A 13422-nucleotide genomic window follows, 5' to 3' on the forward strand; every position below is an offset into this window, starting at 1 on the left:
CACCATCCCATTCATTCATTTAACAAACATCTGTTGACTATCTACTATGAACCAAAGTTATGGTGTTGAGCCTTCTCTACACCTTCTCTATGTAAGCATAGAGAAGATGGTGCTGGCACTCAAGGAGAGATTAAACTTATAAGCAGACACTATAATAAAGTATGGTGAGCAGTAAACTGGAGATTTGTACAAAATTCCATTGGAGTACAAAAGAAGAAGTAATGGGTTCTATCTGGGGAGGCAGGAAAGTCTTCACGGAGGAGGTAACTTTGACTTGAAAAATGAGTAAAACTCATATTGTAACTACACTTATCGTGGTGATCATTCTGAAATGTAAAGAAATACCAAATCACTATGTTGTGTAATAGGAACTAACATAGTGTTGAAGGTCAATTATCCTTCAAACACAAACAAACAAACAAACAAACACATAGAAAAAGAGATAGGATTTGTGGTTACCAGAGACAGGGGCTGGGGAGAGGGGGAATTGGATGAAGGCAGTCAAAAGGTACAAACTTCCAGTTACAAGATAAATAAGTACCAGGGATGTAATGCACAACATGATAAATATAATTAACACTGCTGTATGTTATATGTGAAAGTTGTTAAGAGAGGAAATCCTAAGAATTCTCATTACAAGAAAAAAAATTTTTTGTATTGCTTTAATTCTGTATCTATTTGAAAGGATGGATGTTCACTACACTCATTGTGGTAAGCATTCTATGAGGTATGTAAGTCAAATCATTAAGCTATACACCTTAAACTTATACAGTGCTGTGTGTCAATTATATCTCAATAAAACCTGAAGAAAAAAATTGTTTTAAAGAACAATGAATAAGGGACTTCCCTGGTGGCGCAGTGGTTAAGAATCCATCTGCCAATGCAGGGAACACGGGTTCGAACCCTGGTCCAGGAAGATCCCACATGCCGCGGAGCAACTAAGCCGGTGAGCCACAACTACTGAGCCTGTGCTCTAGAGCCCGAGAGCCACAACTACTGAGCCCCTGTGCCACGACTACTGAAGCCCGCGTGCCTGGAGCCCGTGCTCTGCAACAAGAGAAGCCACCGCAATAAACCCGCACAGTGCAACAAAGAGTAGACCCCCTCTCGCCGCAACTAGAGAAAGCCCACGTGCAGAAACGAAGACCCAACGCAGCCAAAAATAAGTAAATAAATAAATAAATAGAACAATGAATAAGAGTTCATCAAATGAAAAAGCAGGCTAAAGCATTCCAAACAATAGGAACAGAAGTCCATGGGTTGCTCCTCCCTCTTTTTCTTTTCCTTGCAATTTATTCACTGAAGAAATGGAGTCATTTCTCCTATGGAATGACCTGTTATGCTGGGTTTTGCTTACTGTATCCCCAGAGTGTCCTTAACAGGTTCATCTTGCCCCTGTATTTTATATAAACTAGTGGTGGAATCTAGAAGCTTTATCAGAGACAGGTTTGATTTTTTGGAAAGAATACTTCATAGGTGATGCTGTAAATCTCCATCAGGAAGTACATAATATATCCTTTTTTGTGATATGGCGGCCATTGATGATCAATGCCCAGATCCGTTACTTTATTAACTACTTGGAAAACAATGATATTCAAAAGTTCTCAAATTTTAGGGGGGGTGGGATAAATTGGGAGATAGGGATTGATGTAAACACACTACTATATATAAAATAAATAAGTAATAAGAACCTACTATACAGCACAGGGAAATCAATGCTCTGTAATGACCTATATGGGAATAGAATCTAAAAAAGAGTGGATATATGTACATGTATAACTGATTCACTTTGCTGTACACCTGAAACTAACACAACATTGTAAATCAACTATACTCCAATAAAAATTTTTTTTTAAGTTCTCAAATTTTAGACTCAGAATTCTTAATAGTTATTGAGGATCCCAAAGAGCTTTTGATTATCCAGGTTATAGCTATTGATATTTACCATATACAATATTAAAACTGAGAAATTTTAGAATGTATGTATCAGTTCATTTAAATATAACAGCAGTAAGCATAGCATAAATAACATATTTTATGAAAAATAACTATATTTTCCAAAACAAAGACAATTAGTGAGAAAAGTGGCACTGTACACTTGTGCAAATTGCTTTAATGTCTGGCTTACTAAAAGATAGCTGGATTCTCACATCTCCTATATTCAATCTGTTGTAATATGTTGCTTTGGTTGAAGTATATGAAGAACATCCAGCTTCATACAGATCTGTAGTTAGAAAAGGGAGGAGCATTTTAATAGCCTCTACAGATAACTGTGGACATTCTTTTTAGAAAGAAGCAATAGTTTCTTCAAGGTTAATTGTGATGTGGCATCTGAAGCCACATCAATGTACTTTTTATAATCTGTTTCGTTAAAAATCTATCTTGTACTTTGAATGGATTCTTACCCATGCATGATTTTGTAACATGATGCATTAGTCATTTCAAAAATATTGGTTCGCTGAGTTATGCAAATATTACAAATGTTGACACATTTCATTACACAATATCCTCCCAAATCACATTTGTTAATATTACCAGCCATCCCATCAGAAAAGTCTTTAAATATTGAGAAGATATTAAACTCACAGTGGTGGATACAAGTTTCCAAAATTCCAATTTTCACTTGAAAGCTTGAATTTTATCATTGGCAATAAATACTGTCAAGTTGTTTTCCTTGAACTGACAAGGTTCACATCTTAATTTCAAGAAAATGTCTGCCAAATACCTCTGTCTGAATAACCATAGTTTGCTTGTCAGTAAAAATAGCTTTCCACCAAAAAAAAGTGGCTAGTTCAGCTCTCCACTCAAATAATTGCACAATCGCTTTTCCTTGAGACAGCCATCATACTTCAGTGTGCAGCGGAAGTGCCTGCTGCATAGTTCCCATTTCATCGCACAGAATATTATAAAGACATGTACTCAAGAGTTGATTTAATAAAATTAATCATTTTTACTGCTTCAACAGGGACATTCTTAAGTAAAACTGGCAATTTTTTTTTTTACTGCGAACATGGCAGCAAAGAATAAAGTGACCACTAGTACAGTGAGTACCACTGCCTTAACTCATGCTAAGGCACCAGCAGTTTTAGCTTTTCCACCATCAACGTGATGTCAACCTAGTGAAAAAGGTAAATAACATCTTAGTAATATTATGAAAATTGTTTTGACTTCATGGACCCCTGAAAGAATCCAGGGTTCCACACTTTGAGAATCACTGTTCTAATCCTATCATTCCTTCTCCATTTTTGTTTATATATTGCAATATATATATATATATATATATATATATATATATATATATATATATATATATATTTAAGCTGCTGATCTCTTAAATTCAAACACATTTTAACAACCCTGCATTACTTCTCACCCTCCCCCACATTTACTGTTTTGGACATCATGTTTTACATCTTTTTGTTTTATATACCCCTTAACTACTTATTGTGGTTATAGATTTTACTTTTGTCTTTTAACCTTCCTACCAGTTTTATACATGGTTGATTTACTACCTTTACTGTATATTTGCCTTTACCAGTGAGATTTTCCTTTCATAATTTCATATCTCTAGTTGTGACCTTTTCTTTTTCTCTTAGAGAAGTCCCTTTAACATTTCTTATAGAGCTGGTTTGGTGGTGCTGAACTCTTTTAGCTTTTGCTTGTCTGTAAATCTTTTGATCTCTTCATCAAACCTGAAGGAAAACCTTGGTGTGTAGAGAATTCTTGGTTGTAGGCTTTCCCCTTTCATCACTTTAAATATATTGTGCCACTCCCTTCTGGCCTGAAGAGTTTCTGCTGAAAAGTCAGCTGATAGCCTTATGGGGTTCCCTTGCACTTAACATGTTGCTGTTCCCTTGTTGCTTTTAGTATTCTCTATCCTTAATTTTTGCCACTTTAATGACAATGTGTCTTGGTGTGGTCCTCTTTGGGTTAATCCTGTTTGTGATTCTGTGCTTCCTGGACCTGGAGGTCTGTTTCTTTTCCCAGGTTAAGGAGGTTTACAGCTATTATGTCTTAAGTTTATTCTCTGCCCCTTTCTCTCTTCTTCTGAGATCCCAATAATGGGAATGTTAGTACATTTGATGTTGTAATAAAAGTCTCTTAAACTATCCTCATTTCTCTTTATTCTTTGTTCTTTTTTCTGTTCTGCATCAGTGATTTCCACATAGAAAATCTTCATGACGCCACCAAAAAACTACTAGAGCTCGTCAATGAATTTGGTAAAGTTGCAGGATACAAGATTAACCTACAGGGCTTCCCTGGTGGCACAGTGGTTGAGACTCCACCTGCCGATGCAGGGGACACGGGTTCGTGCCCCGGTCCGGGAAGATCCCATATGCCGCGGAGTGGCTGGGCCCGTGAGCCATGGCCGCTGAGCCTGTGCGTCCGGAGCCTGTGCTCCGCAAGGGAGAGGCCACAACTGTGAGAGGCCCATGTAACGCAAAAAAAAAAAAAAAAAAAAAAATTAATATACAGAGATCTATATCATTTCCATACACTAACAATGAACTATCAGAAAGAGAAATTAAGAAAATAATCCCATTTAAATTGCTTCAAAAATAATTAAATACCTAGGAATAAATCTAACTTGGTAAACGACCTGTACTCAGAAAACTCTAAGATACTGATGAAAGAAATTGAAGAAGACACAAACAGTTGGAAACATACTGTGTTCATGGATTAGAAGAACTAATATTGCTTAAATGACCATACGACCCAAGGCAATCTACAGATTCAATGAAATCCCTATAAAAATATCAATGGGGCTTCCCTGGTGGCGCAGTGGTTGAGAGTCCACCTGCTGATGCAGGGGACACAGGTTCGTGCCCCGGTCCAGGAAGATCCCACATGCCACGGAGCAGCTGGGCCTGTGAGCCGTGGCCGCTGAGCCTGCATGTCTGGAGCCTGTGCTCTGCAATGGGAGAGGCCACAACAGTGAGAGGCCTGCGTACCACAAAAAAAAAAAAAAAAAAAAAATCAATGGCATTTTTCACAGAGCAAGAACAAATAATTCTAAAATTTGTATGGAAACACAAAGACCCTGAATAGCCAAGAAAATCTTGAGAAAGAAGAACAAAGCTGGATGTATCACACTCCCTGGCTTCAGACTATACTACAAAGCTACAGTAATCAAAACAGTATGGTACTGACACAAAAACAGACACATAGATCATTGGAACAGAATAGAGAGCCCAGAAATAAACCCACACAGTTATGGTCAATTAATATAGAACAAAGGAGGCAAGAATATACAATGGAGAAAAGACACTCGCTTCAATAAGTATTGCTGGGAAAACTGGTCAGCTACATGTAAAAGAATGAAATTAGAACATTTCCTCATACCATATACAAAAATAAACTCAAAATGGATTAAAGACCTACATATAGGGACTTCCCTGGTGGCGCAGTGGTTAAGAATCTGCCCGCCAATACAGGGAACATGGGTTCAAGCCCTGGTCCAGAAAGATCCCACATACTACGGAGCAACAAAGCCCGTGTGCCACAACTACTCCACCCACACTCTAGAGCCTGTGAGCCACAACTACTGAGCCTGCGTGCCACAACTACTGAAGCCCACACAGCTAGGGCCTGTGCTCCGCAACAAGAGAAGCCACTGTAATGAGAAGCCCATGCACTGCAACGAAGAGTAGCCCCTGCTCACTGCAACTAGAGAAAGCCCGTGCACAGCAATGAAGACCCAAGGCAGCCAAAAATAAATAAATAATTTTTTTAAAATTAAAAATAAAAAAACCTAAGTGTAAGACAAGAAACCATAAAACTCCTAGAAGAAAACGTAGGCAGAACACTCTCAGACACAAATCATAGCAATATTTTTCTGGATCTGTCTCCTAAGGCAAAGGAAACAAAAGCAAAAATAAACTAATCGGACCTAATTAAACTTAAAAGCTTTTGCATAGCAAAGGAAACCATCAATAAAATGAAAAGACAACCTACTGAGTGGGAAAAAATATTTGTGAATGATACGACTGATAAGGGGTTAGTATCCAAAATACAAACATGAGAGGTTAGTATCCAAAATACAAATAGCTCATACAACTCAACATCAAAAAAACCCAAACAGCCCAATTAAAAAATGAGCAGAAGACCTGAATAGACGTTTTTCCATAGAACATACAGATGGCTAACAGACACATGAAAAAATGCTCAACATCACTAATCATCAGGGAAATGCAAATCAAAACCACAGCGAGATATAACCTCATGCCTGTCAGAATGGCTATTATCAAAAATACAACAAATAACAAGTGTTGGTGAAGATGTGGAGAAAAGGGAACCTTCACACACTGCTGCTGGAAATGTAAACTGGTGTAGCCACTATAGAAAAAAGTATGAAGATTCCTCAAAAAAGTAAAATAGAACTACCATATGATGCAGCAATTCCACCCCTGGGTATTTATCCAAAGAAAACAAAAACGCTAATTAGAAATGCTGTATCCTGGACTTCCCTGGTGGCTCAGTGGTTAAGAAGCCATCTGCCAATGCAGGGAACACGTATTCGAGCCCTGGTCTGGGAAGATCCCACATGCTGTGGAGCAGCTAAGCCTGTGAGCCACAACTAATGAGCCCATGTGCCACAACTACTGAAGCCTGCACACCTAGAGCCCGTGCCCTGCAACAAGAGAAGCCACCGCAATGAGAAGCCCGCGCACCGCAATGAAGAGTAGCCCCCACTCACCGCAACTAGAGGAAGCCCACGCACAGCAACAAAGACCCAATGCAGCCAAAAATAAATAAATAAATAAATAAATAAATAAATATTTTTAAAAAGAAATGCTGTATCCCTATGTTCATTGCAGCATTATTTACAATAGCCAAGATAGGAAGCAACAGATGAATGGATAAAGAAGATGTGGTATATACACAGAACTGAATATTACTCCACCATAAAAAAGAACAAAATCTTGCCATTTGTAACAACATGGATAGACCTAGGAGGTATTATGCTAAGTGAAATAAGTCAGACAGGAAAAGACAAACACTGGTTGATTTCACTTATGGGGGAATCTGAAAAACAAAACAAGTGAATAAACATAACAGAAACAAAGTTATAGATACAGAGAACAGGTGGTTGCCAGAGGGGAGGAGGGTGGGGGAAAGAAAGAAATAGACAAGGGACTTTAAGAGGTACAAACTTCCAGTTGCAAAATAAATGAGACACAGGTATGAAATATACACTGTGGGGAATATACTCAATGACTATGTAATATCTTTTAAAAAATAATAAAAAAATAAAGACCTTGATTTTATACTTTTTCTCTTGTATACCGAAAATCTTTGTTCCTAATGATATTGCAACAATTAATTATAAGCCTTATCCTACTAAATGTATTTTTATATATTTAATATATATTTAAATTTATATAGTTATATATAGGTAAATATAAAATATTTAAATTAAATTATATTTAATAACTATAATATATAAATATGTAATATTATCAGAAAAACAATCTATTACTCTCAGTTTAAGATTTTTTTTTATTAATGTATTTCTTTTTTTTATCCTTAGGGTATATCCCATTAGAAACTTAGAGTCAAATTTACTCTCTTTTGAAGTTCACTTGAAATCATTTGTCTCCATGAGATTAAGCCATTAACTCAGTACACAGATCCATTTATTTCATGTTGCTTTTGATTTTTAGATATTGCTTTTTAAATTTTTTAATTTAATTTTGTTTTATAATTATGTGAGACATTGACATGGTTCTAAAGTTACATCTCTAATTCAAAGTATCTTCAGAAAAAAATCTAGGATCTGTCTCTCTACTCTATTTCCTTCCTCCTTCCATTTTATTTATTTTATGACCTATCATCACATTGTCTTTTAAAACATTTTATTTATTTTATGATCTATCATTACATCGTCTTTTAAAAATATAGGTACATACATATTTGCATCCTTCCCCCTTCTTGGATAAACTGTGGTAAACTATGTCCTTTTATTTTTCCACCTTGCTTTTTTTTTTACTTAATATTAAATCCTGGAGAATACTTTATAGCAGTGCATAGAGATATTCTTTGTTTTCCTTTGCATTTAAATAGTATTCATTGTATAGATGTATCAGAATTTATTCCGCTAGGCCCCCAATAGGCATCTGTGTTGTTTCCAGTCTCTTGCTACTATAATTACTGTTGCAATAAATATTTGTGCTTTCATCTTTTTGTAGTATACTCTTGGGATAGATTCCTATAAGAGGGAATACCAGCAGAAAATGTTGCCAAACTTTTGGATTTTTGCTCACCTGGTAGGAGAGAAAAGGTACCTCAATGTAGTTTTAATTTGCATTTCTATTATGAGCAAGAAGAACAAGGTAAATCGATCGTTTATATCTTTAGCCTGTTTTCTAGAATTGTTAAGTTTTTTTCTTCCCTATTTTTAAAAGCTTATCGTATTATATATTAGGGATAATAACACTTTATCTGTATTACAAGTTGCAAATATTTTTTCCCATTTTGTCATTTATCTTTTTATTCTATCTAAGGTGTTTTGGGGTTGGTTGTTTGGTTTTTCATGCAACAGTTATTTTTTTAATTGAAGTATAGTTAATTTACAATGTTGTGTTAGTTTCAAGTGTGCAGCAAAGTGATTCAGTTATACATATATATGTATTCTTTTTCAGATTCTTTTCCATTGTAGCTTATTACAAGATACTAAGTATAGTTCCCTGTTCTATACAGTAGGTCCCTGTTGTTTCCCTATTTTATATATAGTAGTGTGTATATGTTAATCCCAAACTCCTAATTTATCTCTCCCCACCGGCCCCCCATCCCCTTTGGTGACCATAAATTTGTCTTTTATGTCAAGAACAGTTATATTAATGTAGCCACATTTATCTATTTTTTCTTTATGGCTTTTGTATTTTGAGTCATAGTTGTAAAAGTTTTTCCCTCTCTCAGATTGTAAGGCAGCATTGTTACTTTTAAGTGTGATCCCCAGATCAGTAGCAAATGTGTCACCTGTATTCTGTTAGAAATGCAGAATCTCTGGCTCCTTCCAGATCTATTGAATCAGACTCTGCATTTTAACAAGATCTCCCTAGGTAGTAAATTTGCACATTCAAATTTGAGAGGCACGGTTCTAGAGAATTTCACCCACATTTTCTTCTAGAACTGGTGAGGTGGATGAACGGTTCTTAATTGGAAGTTATTGGTGAGCGCTTATCCACAGCTGCTGAGGAAAAACAATGAAGAAATGAAACCAACACCAGCAAAGGCTATAAATGGAAGGCTATCTAGACAACGAATATTATTAAATACAGAAATGGAAATCTTTTATTAAAATGGTCTTTAAAAACATATCTTTTGCAGTGCTAGGATTATTCCACTGATTTATCAATTCATCATTTTATGAAACATCTGTGGACAATATACTAGTGAAAAGTGGGCTTTGGTTATTTTCCAAATGAATAGCACTGTCTCCTGCTGTTAAGCTTTTCACAATTCTCATGACCATGGACTTTGCAGAGGAAAAAATAAACCTCTTCAAGTCTTGCTGTACTGCACCAGCAAATTCTATTCCTCTCCCACAAGCTGCAAAGATGGTCACGTGACCTACACTAACTAAATGGGTGGGTAAAAGATTCCATAGAAAGATTCTTGTCGTGCCTTTGCATCTAGCACCATGTAGCTGTTTGTCAGTAATTTTCATTTCTGCCAGAATGTGTTATTCAATCTCCTTTGCCAATGGGTTATGTAGAATTTACTCAATAAGAATGAACACACTGGAGAATTAGATCTTGACTCAGCTGTTTATAACAGCTTTTTGTATTTTTCATTGTCTTGGAATGCAAAAAGGTTTTACAGGAATGATTAAAGCAGGAATCAGCCATGATAATATGGTGCTATCATTCATTTTTAATACATGAGCTTGGATTCAAGAGCCACCCAGAGTTCCAAACGCTATTAGAGAGAAAAATAACCACTTTGAAGTCCAGAACTGGGCCTGTGGACATCAGGAACAGGCCGGTATCAGTTTGACAAATGATTTCTTGCTCTACTTATCTTTTAACTTTTGTAGTATTTCTGAAGCAAAGTTCTTAAATTTTAGTATATCATTTTAAACCTAGATTTTAGGTTCAGAGAAATGTTTTTAAAAATGTGTGTGGGAAAACACTTCATAAACTATAAAGCAGCAACTTTATTTTGGTTATTGTAGTGGGATTATGGTTCACATTTCATATAATTCCAAATAATGAAGAAACCTAATATTCCAAATAAGGAAGATTACTTGGTTAATGAGCCTCCCTAAATAAAGTAGCAGCTTTCCACAACTTCATGGAAGGCATAATCAGCCTGAATTTGCCTCACCTGGTGACCTATGCTCGTAGGAACTATTTCATGGAATAGTTCTAGAATTCTAGTTCTAGAGATTTATCCTACAGAAATATTTACACATGTGTGAAATAATGTATGTACAAGGTTATTTTGAACAGCAAAGATTAAAAACAACCTAAATACCCATCAATGGGAGACTAGTTACATAAATTACGGTACATCCATAGAATACCATGCAACTGTGAAAAAAATAGGAAGAAGCCTTCTTCATAGTGATTTAGAAATATATCCAAGATACATTGTTAATGGAAAAAAGCAAGGAGCAGAACAATATAGAATGCTACCATTTAGGTAAAAGGAGAACATTATATGTACATACACAAACACAAAAGAGAAAATACGCATACATAAAGAAAAATATATATATATATACAAAAAGCAAATAATATTGCTGTGGAGAGGAAAACTAGATGACTGGGGGGCAAAGATGTAAAGGAGACTTTTCACTGTAGACCCTTCTACACTTTGAATTTAGAACTATGAATTCATTACTTATTCAAAATGTTTAAATGTTTAAAAAGTCAATATATACATCTGTACTTGTCTATTTCCCTTTAAAGCACAGTTGCCTATAGATTGTGGAGGAGTCTGACCAGTTGGCCATGTTGCCACCCTTTTCCTCCTTGATGGCTGGAAAATTTCTCCATCAGAGTCACTTCTCTGGGTTATGCGTGACCCAGCTGATAGCCCACCTCTTCCCACACAGCTCCATCCACTTTGGCCCATTTACAGGCTCAGCCTGACCCCAGCCCTAGGATCAAACACCACCACCCCTTGGATAAGGGGGTGATAGAAGACCCCTAGTGCCATGCTGGGACCCAGCATCAAGTTGACCCAACTGTTATTTGACTCTTATATGAGGACCAGTAAGGGGATGCCCACATTGTTCCTGACATGTGGTCACCTTCCTTGTCCTGGGTATCCAACCCTCACTGTTGATAATTTGCCCTCCATAGGACTGGGTCCTGCCAGGCTTTTGTCAGTACTGGTTCCAGGGACTGCAGTCCGTGCATCTGCTGGCAGATGTCCCTTAAATAGACTCCCTGCCTGTCCTCCCACCTCAGTCTCAGAACATTGTCTTCCCCTAGAACCTTGGTCCCCAAGTTCTGCCCTCTGGTTGAGAAACCCCATACCTCTGTTCCCATGTTTGGACCGCCCATGCTGACCATCTTTGTTTTTCCCTGTCAAACTCTTTAGTATTTTTACCATTATTACTTCCATGCTGTGTTAGACCTGCTGGAATGAATTTTGTCTTTGCTCCTGGAGCTAGAGCACAAGGGCCAAGGTGCAGCCCATCCCCTCCCAGGCTGTCTCAGCTCATTGCTCAATACCATACAAGCTGGATACTGGGAGCAACTCCACTGTTAAAAATGTACATCCCTTACTGGAGGGTCTTCTGTGCGTCCTCTAAAATTTAGCCTGATTGAAGTTTTGTTTAAATGTCTATAATCCCTCAATTACTCATTGGCAACAGACACATTTAATGGAGGCTTAAGATTTCAACTTTTAAAGACAATGCCAAGAAATAGATTAACTATAATCACTCACCATCACAAGAGATTAGTAGAAGCCATGGAAGGCATTACAGGGGCTTAGAACACTGCTTCTCAAACTTTAGTGTTTATCAGGAGGGAGAGCCCCACCTCCTGATGTTCTGATTCAGTGTGCCTGGGGTGGAGCCAAGAATTTGCAGTTTTTAAAAGTTCCCAGGTGATGGTAATACTGCTGGTCCAGGTGTAGAGGTTAAGATGAGAAAACTGAGGTATAGAGGGATTATGTGACTTGCCCGAGGTCCCAGAGCTAATGCATAGTGGAACCAGAATTTTGAACCCAGGTATTCTTAGTCTAGAACCATCACACCATCACTACATCATTGTAGCCTTTTTGGTGAAAACAAACAGAAAAATACAACATAAACTTAAAATCTAAAGCAAAACATGATCATTTTAGAAGGATCATTGTGATTTAACACTATTAAATGTATTGATTTTTTTGGCAACATCTATTTTTTCAGGAGCTTGATAGTCTCTAATGCTATTAACCATTAAACATGTTTCCTCAAGAGTTTTAATTATTTTCAATTTAGAAGAAAAATATTTATTGAGCCTCTGATATGGTAATCATGGATAGTGATTGTCAACATTGCACTTCAGAGAAGCCTCCACTCCACTCAGCAAAATAACAAATGATTTAAATTGTTTCTAGTTGAATTTTTAACAGTTTAGTGCAAAACTATAATTTCATTAGCAATGATTCTGTTGAACTAAAAATGTTCCTTGGGACCTTTTCTGCATTTCTCACAGTGGAATCTTTATGCATTTGAAAAATTTGAAGTAAGAAATGCAAACAAGTCAGCAATTGTCTTTACCCTTAAAATCATGTGTCTAGCCAGGTACTTACTCTATCAATTACATGATTCAAAAGTCAACTACAATTCCTTCCCCTATAAAAAGTGCCAGAGTTATGGTACTATCATAAAGCAGAGCAAAAATCTTTAAAGTATCACTAAATTTTACTGACATGTGACCAAAAGAGTCATCCATGCAGATAACACACAAAAATATAATTATGACTTGTTTTAAGATAATCCTTTATCTATTGATATATAATGTATCTTATAACGTGTAATTCCAACTGACTTCCTCATACTTGCAGCTAAGAAATGGCCAATTATAAATCTGCCTCTGTCTCAGCGCTTTATCTTTACTTTACCAACAAAGGCATCAGAATCATTTAGACTGAAAAGCCAGCAAGATTAGAAAGCATTGAGAAATGCTCTTGACACACCAGTGAACTATAGGTAGGCAGGCTCTCTGTGTACATGCAAGCTTTGTTCCATTCCAACAATGGGGGCATCAGTAACAAATGTAACAAGTGTGTTCATTGGTGAAATGGAGATTCTGAATTATTCAAGGTAATTTTCCCAATAAAGTGATCTATTGTGATACCAATTACATGTCTGTGTTCATATTTCCATCGTACTATATAATTGGGTCTAGTAATACTTAGAACATTAGACTTAAATGAAACTGAAAAACAAACAGAATGCTTTATTACTGGATAAGC

The sequence above is a fragment of the Mesoplodon mirus genome, assembly GCF_964341445.2.
Source record: "Mesoplodon mirus genome assembly, chromosome: X".
Taxonomy (NCBI): domain Eukaryota; kingdom Metazoa; phylum Chordata; class Mammalia; order Artiodactyla; family Ziphiidae; genus Mesoplodon; species Mesoplodon mirus.